The 13,234-nt window shown below is 37.8% G+C and overlaps 1 long non-coding RNA gene across 3 annotated transcripts; it reads right to left on the reverse strand.

Moving 5' to 3' along the window:
* Positions 1 to 1,802: 1,802 nt before the first annotated feature.
* LOC117300596 lies at positions 1,803 to 10,014 on the reverse strand. Of its 3 annotated transcripts, none has more exons than XR_004520180.1 (9): positions 9,834 to 10,014; positions 7,728 to 8,278; positions 6,505 to 6,605; positions 6,245 to 6,409; positions 5,837 to 5,984; positions 4,580 to 4,896; positions 4,125 to 4,260; positions 3,309 to 3,461; positions 1,803 to 3,091 (listed from the first exon to the last, which is right to left on the reverse strand). It is a non-coding gene; the product is annotated as an uncharacterized LOC117300596 (long non-coding RNA). The 3 variants fall into 3 exon arrangements; XR_004520181.1 differs by having other exon boundaries at positions 4,580 to 4,720; positions 4,797 to 4,896; positions 6,245 to 6,605; XR_004520179.1 differs by having other exon boundaries at positions 6,245 to 6,605.
* Positions 10,015 to 13,234: the final 3,220 nt, after the last annotated feature.

A 13,234-nucleotide genomic window follows, 5' to 3' on the forward strand; every position in this document is an offset into this window, starting at 1 on the left:
CGCCGAAAAACCGGAGCGAATGTCCATGCAGGACGAATGATCCCTAATAGGAAAACACAATCTGAGACGTGTTACGCGGTAACGTTTCTCATTATTCAAATTTGGAGCATAACAATTCTTCGAAGTGGAAACGCTGCTGGTATGCTTCCATAACAAAACTTGGTTTTTTCTTCTTTTTTTCATTAATGTTGCGAGTGATTACGACAGGTGTATGCTATCTTCGACAAAAGAATGTTATTTTTCACCATGCACAGATGTTATCATAGTGGGGGTAACTCTATTAATACGATGTTAATTATACATCACACAGTTGTCTTGTTTCAAATGATCAATAACGTATTTATTTCACATACTCTACCATAATCGCAAACATAACCTGGCAAAACAAATTGAGCATAATTTTAAACTTACTGTACATAAAATTTATTACAACAAAAACACTCAAAAGTAAAGGTGATCGGTACTTATGTTAATGAACTTGATCTTAATAAACAGGGTTATACCACTAGGAAGTTGCAGCATAGATTGATTTGATGACATTAGTTAACAACAGGGTGGACCACGTGAAGGTTGTCATCTCCCACCCCGCAACAGTTAATTATAAAGGGATCGTATACACCAGAGTGTGTAACCATTACAACAATTGCTTCTTTGTAATATTACCCCCTCTGATGCCCTAGCGGAGTGAAAAACCAGAGATAAAAAATCTTGCCAGAAAATACTCTGGAAAACCCCGGCTTACATTTAATGACTTTTATAAGTGTGTTGGAACATTTAGTGCCCATTATATTAATGTGGTTTATGACCAATTAATAATGTTGTTTTCCTGCAGTAAAAATCAGTTTATTACTTTCCTTTGTTTAAGATAAGATACATTATATATTTCAATAAAAAAAGTATTTCAAATAATATCCTATAAATTAGTCGGAACTATTCATTTTTAGAATAGCTCCCTTTGTCTGCGGAGTGAAAAACCAGAGATAAAACTCTTGTGGGAAAATACTCTGGAAAACTCCGAGAATTTAGCGTCATTATAGCTAATTACATTAATATAAAAGTTGTCATGACCTATGTACTTAATAACTTCGTCAACGAGCTATAGTACCACAGACATAAAGAATGTATGTGTGTATAGTACCCATACACCATCAAATGCTGCAATAAAACTATTGCATATCGGTATGATAACAATTACCGATCTGAGCTCGGCACCCAGGATATTTTGCCACATAATTAATTATAAGTTAACACCAGATATAGGTCATGACCTTTGTAGTTAATTTAAAAAAAAAACTTGTCAAATAGCACTCTTTAACACCATACAATGTCATGACCTTGGTAATCAAATAACATATTAATGAGTACTCAAACCCTAAAAAACAGCATACAATGTCATGGCCATTGTAACGAATTAACATATTATTATTAAATTAATTAACATATTAATAAATTAATTAGCATATTAACGAGTACTAAAACGCCCTCAATAAACTCATTTAAGTTAACTTAACTTTACTTAATTGCATTTATAAAGCGCTTTCTTACAGATACAATGTATTCTTGAATTGAATTGAATTGAATGACCTTTGCAATTAAAAGACTTCAATAAAAGAGTTACTAAACTCCTCATATAATATCCTCATATAATATCTAATAAAAACATGGTGGCCACCATGTGGGGGTACCCTGGGACAAATAACTTGTTTACAATCAAACCATTTTGATGAATAATTGAAAGACAGAGTGACACACAATAAAAGTAACTATTCATATTTAATTCAGTAATTCAGTTTAAGTCAGTAAACAAAAATTAGTAACAACCACTAATAATACACTCCATGACAAGCTTGTTGTCTTTATGTTTGTAATGAGTTTACTTTTACAAACAACCTGTTGCCGTTTAATACTTTGTAATTAGCAACTGCATTACAAATTAACTTAATTGTTTCGTGCTTGTAATGCGGTACTTCATTACGCGCATGAAACGTTTACATACTTGCATTGAGGTACTTCATTGCAAACATGTAATTATAATTGCATGAATTGTAATGAAGTACCTCATCACAACCATGCAATTTTTGAATACATGAACTTGTACGAAGGAAGTACCTCGTTACAAGTTGGCATGTATTCTGCCTACATACTTGTAATGAAGTACCTCATTACAAGTAAGTTGACAATTTTGTGAATGAATTAAACTTCATCCAGAGTTACATAATATTTCAGCAATGGGGACACAAACAAACTGTTTTATGTCAACCATAGCACATTTACTCCCATGAATGAAATCAACTATGACTGATGGCCAAACATAATGTGATGTCACCAAGCTATATGATTTGTTTGTCGAAAGTATCAGTATAGAGAAACAAGCCAAAACAGGCCAACGAAATGTGAAATTTTCGGGTTGTTGGGTAAATTTAAATGCCAAAACCTTATTTTATAATGGCAACTTCCTTTCTGATAAATTCAGTCAAAAAGATTTTAAAATTAGTCTTGAATAAAAATGTGCTGAGGTAGTTTCAAAGAACCCAATTTTAAACCCCTGTTGGTTCAGTTTCAATCTCATGCATCCCTTGGTGGAAACAACCACTTTCTAATACTGACATTCTCTCAAAAAAACATGAAGTACACATCCAAGTCATTGTTCGACAACAACAAAAATGTTGTGTAAGTGAGCTCAATCTTCAGATGATCCGACGCCGTGATATCAAGATCCATTGGACGCTTTGTCCGCAATGATAATCCCAAAACAATTGTTCAATGTTGTCCACTTCTTAGAAAGTCTGCTCATTGGTGGAAGTATAGATCAGCCATGCATGCTTCGTTTTGGGGCAATGGCAAGTTTCTGCCGGAGCATCGTAAGAGCACCAAGGCAATGGGCAGAGGCTTGGAGGCAATCGCCTTTGTTGCCTCCGTGAAGTATCGGGCCTGCGTCCTCAATAACAGTCAAAGCTGTAGCCACCAATTTGTATACGTTCTTAGATGAGGGCAGTCTTCATGAAGAAACAGATCTTCAGCGAAAACAGCGGTGAAGCAATAGTTGTGTTGGTAATGCATTAGGTGGCTCAGTTCTTTAACTGTCTTCATCCTGTAATATGATAAAATATATTTAAAAAAAACAAAGTGACATTGAGATTTAGATTTGAAGTTGCTGTATATATAATATTTGGTTTGCGGTAACACCATGTGTGATTCTACATGTACTTGCCAGGTATGTTTTGCTCTTTAGATAACTGTCTTACTTTGTGCTCTACTTTCATAGATTTCTAAATTTTAAACACAAGCTTAGCTAAAAGAAATCTTACCTTCAAATTCCACTTGGACCCTGGTATGTAGCTGAGAAATACTTGATGTCTATCTCCTCAAGCCATGACGTATCTCTCTTCGTACTGTGATGTCACATCTTCATGGTCCATAATGACGGGACGGCAGAGAAACAGACATCATAATCATCTGACCTGAAAGTAAATTACATTGTAAACACATTAGTGCAAAATCATAACAAAAACATATATAACTTGATCATCTGATGATCATCACAGGACTACTGCTTCAAACAAGTTTGCCAAAATGACATAAAACAAGCCTCATAGTTAAAAATTACTTGTATAAAACCAGGACAAAACACTTTCACAGACATTTACCAAAAGAGGGATGGAACTTTGTAAAGAGATAACAGAAACAAATGATCCCTTGTGACATAATCTGTATAATATGAAAAATTTATTTCAATCACTACTTTTAATTAACAAGTTTGAACTATTTCTGTCATCTCAAAGACACAGAATGTTGAAAAAAAGAAGGACACAACAAACTCTCTAAACACTTTTTTCAAGTATCCCTTGTGTCAAAATATTTTTAGTTTGTGAAAGCAAATCATCATTGATGCGCATCGTATGGGATGGGACTTCCAACACCTTTGTCGGTCTAAACCAAGTGTTACTTTTAGACCATTGAAACAACAAGATCATGCTTTAGCTATCTATAGCTCATTGGTGCGCTTCAAACTACAACTCAAGATACAACTTGCAAACTTCTCAGGTATTTTGAGAAGTAACAGGCAAGACAGTTTGAGGACCTAATGCTTAATTCATGATTAGACCACTTGATCTTCACATTACCAGCTACTCAGTTGTTTCTTCCATTAGACTGCAGAACATTTTCTCATCCACCATGGAGACAGGAACACTTCTCTAGTGTAGCCAGGCGCCCATCTGTTGTCATCTCGGCAGGTAGTACAGCACTTCGTCGGTCATCCTGAAATACATGTAAAAAAATACATTATTCACGCCAAGTACTGTTCACTGTACTACAATAATCATTTTCCAGGGTTATTATTCGGTCCCTGTATCTACCACAGTGTGGTTGTTTGAAAATAAAATAAAAAACAGAAGAGAAAAACAGTAATCTAAACAGTAGAAAATCTTTTAGTCAAACAATTTGCTCCGCGAATGAACATGAATTAAATGTTACAAGTTGAACATCACTTCAAATTGACATTTTGAGAATTAGTCAAAATATGTGGTGACGTCTTTCTTAAAATCTGACTTTGTAAAATAACAGAAACCAAATCTACCTTTTGAAGTAGGAACGAAGCATCTGGATACAGAGACAGGTCGATCCCAGCAATTCCGTTGGATGTTTCAGTCAGCGTCGATCCTAGCAACCATGGTTCAGCCAACGTCCCAGTCAGTCATCAAACAGCAAACCTGTAGAACTTAAAATACAAACTAAAACAAATTATAACAAACTAAAACAAACTATAAAGTAACTAAGAAAACAATATGTGATACCTCTATCCTCATCTCCATGGCGTTACTCTTCATCACCAGGACTCTCCCGTTGCCTTCAGGATTCCAGGAGCTCACCGTCCATTCCAGTCATCTTGATACCCTGGAGAAACAAAAAACAAAGTTGTAAACATTCTCTTTAAAATAGTCTCTCTATTACAAAAAGCATCACAAATGTGGGTGCATGAGTTATAAGATCATAATTTGTCATGATTTCTTTCTCTGAATATTTTGAGAGCCAATGAGAGTCAGATGATTCCTTATGGCATCACATGTGTATATAAAAATCATTCAATAACTGCATTCAAATTTTACTTTCAAGAAGAGATTTGAGCCAATCAAATATAGCACAACACAGCTTGTACCAATAATATTAAACAAGTTGCTCAAACTTTTATGTTTTGGTATTCGATGTGAACAACTTTCAAGTTTATTGTGAAACAATAATATGGCTGCCACGACTTTTCACATTGTGAATGACATCACTGTATTTTATATACAGTCCATATACAACAAAAAAACTATTCATTGCATGTTGCAGGGAGATTGTGCTGGGCACTGTCAGGGATGGGACTTCCAACATCTTTGGCGGTCTACACCTACATGTTTTCATATAGAGGGACCAAGTGTTAGAGGGACTTAGTTTTAGACCATTGAAATAACGAGATCATGATCTACAATCCCGGCCAAAATGCTTGGGCCACCCTTTCCTGATACAACAGTTCCCTGTGCACTTCCCATTCACATTCACATTCAAGACATTTGCACCCCCGCTCAATGTTGATTGTAATTCGGAAGACAGTCGGCAAATGGAACCAACATTGAAAGGGGGCAGGGGGGCCCAACGAGATATGGCCGGGATTGTAGCTATCTACAGCTGTTTGGTGCGCTTCAATCACATACATGCGTAGATTCACACATGTGTAAAACTCAAGATACAACTCGCAAACTTCTCTGGCGTTTTGAGAATTACTAACAGGCAGAACAGTTTGAGGACTAAAGGCTTAATTCATGAAAATACTTAGACTTGATCTTCACATTACCAGCTACATCTGTTGGTACTTCCATTAGACTGCAACCATCTTCTCATCCACCATGGAGACAGGAACACCTCTCTAGTGTAGCCTGGCACCCATCTGTTGCCGTCTCGGTCCTTCATCGGCAGGTAGTACAGCACATCAAAACCCAGACCTGAAATACATGTCAACCAAGTCAACAATTACATTAGTCACATCAAATACTTTCACTGTACAACAATAATCATTGTAGGGTTATATTCGACTATGCTCTATAGCTATCTACAGATGTTTTGGTGCGCTTCAATCACAAGTGTAAAACTCAGGATACACCATGCAAATTTCTCAGGCATTTTGAGAAGTAACAGACAAGAGAGTTTGAGGACTAAAGACTCAATTCATTAAAAAAATCAGACCAGTTTATCTTCACATTACCAGCTACATCTGTTGTTTCTTCCATTAGACTGCAACCATCTTCTCATCCACCATGGAGACAAGAACACTTCTATGTGTAGCCAGGCACCCATCTGTTGTCATCTTGGCCCTTGGTCGTCGGCAGATAGTTCAGTCAACGTCCCAGTCAGACATCAAACAGCCAACCTGCATAATATCAAACACAACTAAAAACAGGGTAAAATGGGTAAAATCCAAAATAAATATATAAACAGGAAGAAACTAAGAAAACAATACGATACCGCTTTCCTTATATCATAGATGTCGCTCTTCATCACCAGGACTCTCCAGATGCCTTCAGGGTTGTAGCAGCCACTGTGTCCATTCCAGTCTTAGAGATACCCTGGGAAAACAAAAATCAAAGATTCCACCCTTCTTAAAATGCGAAAACACTGTTTTGGAAGTGCAGGACTTCATTATTGTGGTTTAGCAGTATTATTGCCAGGTAGAGTTTGTTCTTAGAGAACTGTCTTTCTTTATTCTAGAAAGCGGCAGTAAAATAAAGAAAGACGGTTCTCTATAAGAACAAACTCCACCTGGCAAGTAGATACACACATGGTGTTATCGCAAACCAAATATATATTGATACCTCACCATGCAATGCCTCAAATCCTACTTACAGGACTTCATTCCAGACGAGATTCCCTACCGTACATTGAAATCGTTTTGATGACTTTTTGGTGGATTAAGTTTGGCTTATTTTGTAAGGCATGAAAGTACCTATCATTAATTTGCATAGTCGTTTTCTTTGCTTTTTTATATTGAAGCTTTGAGGTTTTTAAAAACATAGGACCAAAATTTGGACATATTATAATATCACATAGTTTTCTCAACTGTGCGGTTGTCTCAAAATAAATTGACACAACATACTCTCTGACAAATTGTTTTCACTCAAGTCAAAGATTCCAATATAGGCCTACACATCAAACACTTTTCACTGTACAAACATATAATCATTTTGCTAGGTTAAATTCTGCAGTGCACGTTTATGTGCCAGAGTGTGGTTTTTTGAAAATACAAAATCATTAGACAGCAAAAACAAATGGGGCTGAACATTCCAAACAGTAATTTCTGGGCAAATCATATTTAAACATGTACCCAATGACTTTTTGATTGAATATCATCAGAACTCAGGAATGAACTGCCAAACTACACTAAAAATGTACGTACATGTATTTGGAATGTGATGCATCGAACATTATTGGAGTTTACAAAACTTCACTTAAAGGGCATCAACCACAATGGCATTTCACATCATTTTAATATGAAAGTGGAGACTTGTAATTTTTCCTGCAATTTAAGGATTAAAATAAGGACTCTACCACTCTCTCTCAGACAGACCATGCAACCAACGAGCTCCTCTTTAATCAAAATTCAAAAGAAAATCTTTATTTCAGGAAAATATTTACAAATTTTGGTCCTGCAAGAATGTTCAAACTATCAAGCAAACTGAAAGAAAACTTACGTGTAGATTTTCTTCCTAAACCTTAAAATTAGAAGATGTCATTTTCCTCAGCAAACTCCATTGATGACTTCATGATGCTGGGATGGCATGTGTAGTTTGCATTGGACTCCATACTTCCACGGAACACTCTCTCGTAAGCAGATGGTTCGGCATTTCACCATTGCAGTAAAGAAAAGTCAAATAAATACACAATCAGAAAATGCAAATCTAACAAGAATTTTATTTAGTTTCAGGGATTATTGGAGGTGCATGCAAATGGTGTGCAGTGGTTGTTACATGACAGTGACTGATGTTAATCGTAGAAGTATAGGTAGAAGAGAGCTTGTTAATAAAATGCAGTGTGGTGCAAGGTTGGAATAGATAGAAGTTGTGATTCATTGGTGGCATTGGTGACTATTAGTAACATTTTAAAAGATTAGACAAGATTGTTAGACAGAAAATATCCTTACCCTGGTTACACTGACGCTCCAAGTTGATTAACCAGGAATGGTTGCAGGATCAGAGTATATGTAGATAAGAAGGACTCCATACCAGGTTCCCACAATCGGTCACTGCCATGTAGGGAAAAAATGGGACATTTTCAAAGTTGTGAAACCTAATATACAACACAAGTCATAAGGTACATAAAGGTAGCTCAAGTGATCTGAAAGCAATGTTATAAGTTTAACAATATTAAGCACTTTTAAACTTGTTATTCGTATTCTTAAAATAAAGAAAATACCAGGAGACGGACAACTTTATTACGATGATTTTGACGCCTTGTTTGTTACAATCGGTCGAGTATTGTTGTCGCGGTAAGTGCTTACATTGACAAGAACAGCTTTTTAAAAATTCCCGCTATTAGCTTCACGCTGAATCAGAGGAGAGACCAATAAATCATGTCAATAGGAGTTACTGCAACAATGGAAATGGACACTTTTAACATGTAAGCACATACCGCGACAACAATACTCGACCGATTGTACCAAACAAGGTGTCAAAATCATGGTAATAAAATTGCCCGTCTCCTATGATTTTCATTTTTAGAATACGAATAACAAGTGTAAAATTTTATATTAGGTGCTTTTACAACAGCTGCGTTACTTTTTTTGCTGTATTTATAACAATCTCATTTGGGCTTGTACATACCAAAAACAACATTAATCAAAGACTTAAAGACACTGGCCACTATTGGTAATATCTATTGTCAAAGACCAGTCTTCTCACTTGGTGTATCTCATGCATAAAATAACAAACCTGTGAAAATTCGAGTTCAATGATCATTGAAGTTGCGAGATAATAATGAAAGAAAAAACACCCTTGTCACACGAAGTTGTGTGCTTTCAGATGCTTGATTTCGAGACCTAAAATTCTAAATCTGAGATCTCGAAATCAAATTCGTGGAAAATTACTTATTTCTCGAAAACTACGTTGCTTCAGAGGGAGCCGTTTCTCACAATGTTTTATACTATCAACCTCTCCCCATTACTCGTTACCAACTAAGGTTTTATGCTAATAATTATTTTGAGTAATTACCAAGTGTCCACTGCCTATAAACCAAAAATTGTAACATTTCCATTGAACGCGGACGGCCGGATCATTATTGGTATTACATAGGCTCGCACTGCTTCGCAGCTCACCAAAAATCAAATTCATTTTTTTTTCTCGCGAGTTTTAGTAAAATATACAGTTTTTGTTGTCTTGATTCATATGTGACCGGTTGGTGTTGTTTTGGCTGGTGCATTTTTTTTAGTTTGCGGGTCTTTTTTTTTTAACGTGGGCAATAAATAAAACCTAATCTAATCTAATCTATTACACGAGGCCACTCAAGGAACATTAGGAAATTCCAGGTCAAAACTGGTCCGACCATCCATTGAAATAAAGCCATTATCATAATATAACAGTCAAGAGGGTCCCGTAAATCCAGGCAAATGTTGGATTGGAAGCATGCTTTACTCCTCTACATCTATTCGGCAACTTGGTCAAAGCATGGTCAAAGCATGGGGTCAAAGCATATTCAGCATCTAGACAAGGGTGCGGCTGCCAACGGTGGGGACGGCTTGTGTGCTATAATGTCAGGCTCGTTCGGAAGCATGGTGGAATAACGGCAAAAAAAACCGTACTTACCCAATCCAGTGGTGCAGTTGGAAAGAAGGCAAAATACTCCTCTAATAAAGTAATCGACTCTGAAAACCATGCAGCCTCAATATTAAGGCTAACTTCAGCTATTTTACTGTCAAAATGGTCCTTCCACAACCACTGCACCATACGTAACGTCGAGTCGAGAGCACACACTTAACCATGCTGCCTGTAGTTCTTTACAAAAGTGCCAGAATGGCGTAGCGGAAATTTCCACCGTTCCACGTGTTAACATAGAAAGCGACTTACATAATAGTTGACCAGCTAGGGAACTCAATTTCTGCGTTCTGATTTGTCTGTTACGAAGTGACGTAGTCAGCTGTACACGCCTCAATGGGTCCACAGGGAAGTTTCACTTCGAAACGTCTTCCACTTCGAAACGTCTCCCCCCTAAAATTGTCCTCTGATATTCTTTGGCTGAAGGTATTAGATCTTTCATTCCCGAAAGTTTATACAAAATCTCTCTGTACTTCCTCCTCATATTATTTGAAGATTTTTCAGAAGGGTTTTGTGAGTAGATGGTTTCTGTTTGTACTTGGTTTGGGTGCAAACGACAGACGGAAACATTTTGCCGCGGGTAATAGCTATATTATTTCTGAGGCAACGTGGGCCTAAACAACATGTCGTTTATGTTAAATAGCTTATGCGTTGTCTATTTTGCTTATTTTAATTATTCAAACAACATTGGAAACGCAAACAAAAACCCATTCACGAATTTAGTGGTAAGAATTGGTGAACTTGCCAACATTTAAAGGTACAAATTTCCCTCTGATACAATGGACTCACCCAGACAGTCTTAACGGCACACGCAGCGGGAGCAACCGTGTTATTTAAACAATGCAATGGGCTACACGTGCTTATCATAATTCACTGTGTTTTGTATGTAGTGGAGCTTCGATCAGTCTAGTCTTGGCCCACCTCAAGTTTTGCTTAGCAGAAGTTTGTCAAGCCTTTTTTTCTGACTCCATAAATAAGAAAGTTTTCCTGTTCCGATCACGAGAAAATCATGTCTCGAATCATATTTAAAATCTATTTCCTTTTCATAAAAAGACTGCATACTTTTGCCTACAGGGAAGGTATACGTAAGGAATCCCGGTCGTGACACTTGTGTCCCTGAGCAAGACACTTAACTATAATTGCTTCTCTCCACCCAGGGGTAAATGGGTACATGTGAGGGCAGAGATGGTTCTTGTGATTGATTTAGCCGAGTAGCGCATATTAATGTTGCACAGGCTGCATACTCCCCACCAGGGAGCTGAGATGGTTTAAGGAGTGAATTAAGGCCCAGTGACCAGGGGTAATAATGTGAAGCGCTTTGGGACGTCCTCCGGGTGTGAAAAGCGCTATATAAAAACGGGTTATTATTATTATTATTATTATTGGTTAGCCCTGGATACTACAGTGACTTGTACAGAGAAAGAATCCTATATAGGGCTAGCCTTTGGTAACCACTCTTGAAATTAATGGCAATAAACAATTTTTTGGTTAGAAGCCTACATCAGCTTCCGATAGTATAAAGTATTTTGAGAAACCGTTCATTTTGAAGTAGTGTGAATAAGATATCAGTTTGTATGTCCCGCAATTTTAATCTGAGAAGCGTTACTGTCAGAAACGTTTCTCAGGTGGGTATTTCTATTAGAGATTATTCTTCTCGCGTGAACGTACGTTCTCTCCAGAATAACGACACCACCTTTTGAAATGAATTGTTCTACTTTGTGGGTTAGTAGGATTTGAAACTTTGCATGGTGGAAATACCATAATGGAAAGGTTTGCGGTATAACACCATGTAATGACTATCTCTATGAGTTGGGGTGGTTCTGAAAAGAACCGCTGGTTTCAACTCATTTAGAGATAGTGTTACCGCACACGTTTCCAAAATTGTGGGTTCATTGTAGTTCAGGCCTGTTGTAGTTATATGATTAGAACAATCAAATGGTTATAGAAAAAATACTTTGCCTACAAATTGAGACAGGCCAATACAGAAAAAAATGCGGTTTTTTTTTGGAGGTCAGTCCTTAATTGGTGCCACAAATTAACGCAAGAACTCAGCAAATGCACGAAGTTACTGAAACGCCATCCCTAGTAAATTAAAATGCCTTCAGAAAATACACGCTGTTGTCTTGCTTGGCACATTATTGTAGCAGTCAAAATCCAATTCGATTCGCCTTATCGGGAACGCAGTTCGCAGCCGAAAACCGTGCCTTAGTGAATCATACGTTTCACTTTAAGACTGTATCTTCTCATGTGGTCTGTGGGCGAGACTGCCTTTTGGATTCAAAATGTGCATCATTTAACTATCACACAAGTAAACGTATGTGTGAGCTGAATGATGCCAGCAGAGCCCTCAACCCTAGCGACTTGTTGAAGTTGAGGGAGAGTGTATACTTTGATTACAGTTCGGATACAGGTTTGCTCTTAGTCCCACTGAAGGATTTGTAAAGTACAGTGACTGTAGCGAGCTGTATCAAGCTGGTTACCGCGACAATGGCGTATTCACAATCTATCCCACAACTACAATGTATAGTGGAGGGGTTGCAGGTTTACTGTGATTTGAAGACGGTTGGAGGTGGTTGAATTGTGTTCCAGAGCAGACAAGACGGCTCTGTTGTCTTTAACCGCACCTGGGCCGAATACCATGTTCGGTGATCTTTATACCGAGTTCTGGCTTGGAAATGATGCCCTGCGTGACCTTACTAGTACAGGCAAATGGAAACTGCGAGTTGATATCGAACATGGGCAGGAAGGCTCCAGTTGGTCTACTTATGATGGTTTTGTCATCCAAGAAGCTCTATACACCCTCAATTTTGGTCTTTACTCCGGTGGTCTGGCAGGTGATGCGCTGGCTAAACAGGAGTACCATTCTCAACCTACGATAAGGACAACGACCAGCATTCCTGGGGGCAATTATTTGGTGGTGGTTGGTGGTTCACAGACTGCTTCGACGCGCACCTGAATGGTATTTATCACCACACAGACACAGCGGAGGTAGCGAGGGGAGTGCACTGGTCCACCTGGAAAGGACTCGAACTCACTATGAAAAAATGCAGCATGAAAATACAGCGCGAGGTCTAGAACTGAAAGTACACAACTGGTGCGACAAGAGTGTTTTTTTCTTCCATCTCTCGCAACTTCGACGACCAAATGTTCACCGTTTGTTATTTTATGCTTATGTTGAGCTACACGAGAAGACTGGTCTTTGACAATTACCAAAGGTGTCCAGTGCCGTTCCCATTTACAAAAAAACCTTATAACATGAACATACAAACTCTAAAAGAAGCTAGCCTTGACCCAAGTCGGACTTCCTACAAACTACACCCAGTCATGCAGAGCAAAGGGGCGCCCTCTATTGACAACTTACAGTTTGAGATGAAAAGTCATTTGGAACTGAC

The sequence above is a fragment of the Asterias rubens genome, chromosome 16, assembly GCF_902459465.1.
Source record: "Asterias rubens chromosome 16, eAstRub1.3, whole genome shotgun sequence".
Classification (NCBI taxonomy): domain Eukaryota; kingdom Metazoa; phylum Echinodermata; class Asteroidea; order Forcipulatida; family Asteriidae; genus Asterias; species Asterias rubens.